The sequence below is a fragment of the Cryptotermes secundus genome, unplaced genomic scaffold (assembly GCF_002891405.2).
Source record: "Cryptotermes secundus unplaced genomic scaffold, Csec_1.0 scaffold286, whole genome shotgun sequence".
NCBI classification, from domain to species: domain Eukaryota; kingdom Metazoa; phylum Arthropoda; class Insecta; order Blattodea; family Kalotermitidae; genus Cryptotermes; species Cryptotermes secundus.
This window is the reverse complement of record NW_019736399.1, coordinates 534,865-537,455: the sequence shown is the minus strand read 5'-3', so window position 1 is coordinate 537,455 and position 2,591 is coordinate 534,865. Positions and strand designations below refer to the sequence as shown.

General features: G+C 41.7%; 1 protein-coding gene across 6 annotated transcripts in view; it reads left to right on the top strand.

The window, feature by feature from the left end:
- LOC111869832 (RNA-binding protein Musashi homolog 2) overlaps positions 1-2,591 on the top strand; it is a 389,564-nt gene that overhangs the window by 236,273 nt on the left and 150,700 nt on the right. For all 6 annotated transcript variants that reach the window (XM_023861647.2, XM_023861646.2, XM_023861648.2 and 3 more), the window contains one exon: positions 1,181-1,271. The gene's annotated coding sequence lies outside the window, so the exon portion shown is untranslated. The remainder of the gene's footprint in view (positions 1-1,180; positions 1,272-2,591) is intronic.

Below are 2,591 nucleotides of genomic sequence, written 5' to 3'. Positions count from 1 at the left end.
GAGCCTCCGATACCTACTGGATTGGAGGCTGGATGGGTCCCAGAGCCAGTCTTGACGATGTGGAGAAGAGGAAATTCTTGACCCTACTGGGACTCGAACTCCGACCTCTCGGTCATTCACCCCGTAGCCAGTCGCTATACCGACTGAGCTCTCCGGGCACTTCTGTTCATCTTTAAACGCCTGAATTGTGGGCTGTAGTAAAGTTAAACAGCAGTGCATCAGAATACGGTTCCACGTTTGGCACCTTTATGACCACACTTCTATTTGCAGTTTGGTTTTAGTGATGGTATTGATCCTGTAGAAACTGAGCATCTGCTGTGAGCATGTTTTACTGAACAGAATTTCTTGTATTTTAATTTGCTATGCCACATTATATAATGAGGAGCTTCATAACTTCTACTCTTCTCCAAGTATAATTAGAATGATGAAGTCAAGGAGGATGAGGTGGGCAGAGCATGTAGTACGAATGGGGGAGACGAGGAATGCGTATAGGATATTGGTGGGAGAGCCAGAAGGAAAGAGACTACTGGGAAGATCAAGGCGTAGGTGGTTGGACAATATTAAAATAGATCTTAGAGAGATAGGATGGGATGGTGTGGATTGGATTTATCTGGCTCAGGATAGGGAGAAATGGAGGGCTCTTGTGAACACGGTAATGAAACTTCGGGTTCCATAAAGTGCTGGGAAATTCTTGAGTAGCTGCAGAATTGGCAGCTCCTCCAGAAGCGCTCAGCTCCGTGAGTGAGTAAGTAATTAAGTAAGTATGCCACATTGTAGTATTAATAACTTAATGGTGCTGGATTTTGCTTGACTCGTCAATAATCACGCATCCGATCAAGTAATTCCCCGTTTTTAAAAGGAACTTGTGGGTGCATTATCATTTTTACAAAAAGCCCAGAATTGGGCCCTATCCTTAGCCAGTTCATTGCACCCCTCCACATTCGCACTCTATTCTCCTACATCCGTTTTAATGTTATTCTCCTATCGACGGCATGACCTTCCATTTGCCTCCTCCGTGGAGGTTTCTGAATCAACTTATGTAACCAATTTGCTTTTCTTGCTTTACTTGAACGTGGAATTTTAGGTTATGTGTCCTTAATGATCGTGATTTCATCAGGTTGGCCACGGCAGTTGAATGAAAGATAGAAATTATCTCTTTTTTTTTCTCCACGTTTTTCAGAGCCAGTTCGGGAAATCATCAGGAAAGAAAACAGAAGACGAGAAAGTGATTACTTTGGGAGTTTGTTGCTACCCGTCGTCTACGTTTCTCGGTAAGTTTGCACGATGTCCACTGAATAAGCTGAATGGCTGTCTCGGAATTATTTGAAAATAGTCCTTCATTCATTTTTACAGACTATAACTACTCTTGTTAATGAGAGAGAGCTACAATTAGCCATTTATTTTTATCCCCTTTAACCTTTTGATACGAGACTAATTATGTTTCGCAAGTAATTAAGTATTCTTTTATACGCCACTGTCCGTACATATTGTAATTTTCTTGGCTTTCATTAAATTTGCCTTCTGAATAGAAGTCTTATATAGCTGTTACTGAGAGTTACTTTGTATCTCTTCTGAAACTGCCTCCACTTTTAATTTTACAAGGAACAAAACAGTATTCATCACCATAGGTTAAACGTCTATGGACAGCCTTCGCCAAAAGTGAGGGTTGCTGTATTCGTTGCACGAAATTCCGACCTGCAGCTCTACCAGTCTCGTGATTTATGTGATTCTGTTGCGAGTATGTAATCTTCAGTCGAATGAATGAACGAATATGAGGCAGAGTCAGTAAATAGTTCACAAATGGAGGTAAAACAGCTGCAGTTGACGTAATAAGGGTTCTGTATCACTAGGTAGCAGCACAGTCCAGTTTCTAGGTAACAGAACCGCATGCTTATGATTACAGGCTGCTTTCAGGAGTCAATATGGCGACCGTGCTGGGGGGTATACTACTGAAGAGCAGAGTTCTGTTTTTTTGTGGGCAAAAGGACTCTGTGCAAAGGATATTAATAAAGAAACGTTTCTGTTTACGGTGGGAATTGTTTGTCGCTTAAAGCGGTTCACACCTGGGTGTCAAAAGTGTCGCTGATGGCGAAGACGAACCGGAGTGAGGAAGTGGCTGAGACAGCAGTCAGAGAGGCTTCTATGCTGCGGGTTTCGACTCACTAGTAAAGCGATGGAACAAATGTATCAGTGTTAGTGCAGGGTATGTCGAGAAATAAATGTTTCTTTTTCCAGATTCAGTATCACATATTTCACGTTTTATATCCATTTATGATCTGTTTACTGACTGTCCCTCGTAAATTATAAATAAAGAACACAGTGTTCATCTGACTTCCGAGTAGTGAACAAGTGCGGAGTGCTCTGCTGACTATAGAATAGTAAACAAGTATTGAGAACGTGTATACTGTTTGAAAGCAGTAGTGATCATCTCGCTGGGACGACTGGTTAAATGCTCCAATGCGAAACAGACTCGAATAACAGTATGTATTACCATCATCCTAATCTACAGGGGCAAACAAACACTTCCATAAACACACAGTACCCAACGAACACCCAATATACCTCAAATGTACCGGGTCAATCAAACATTC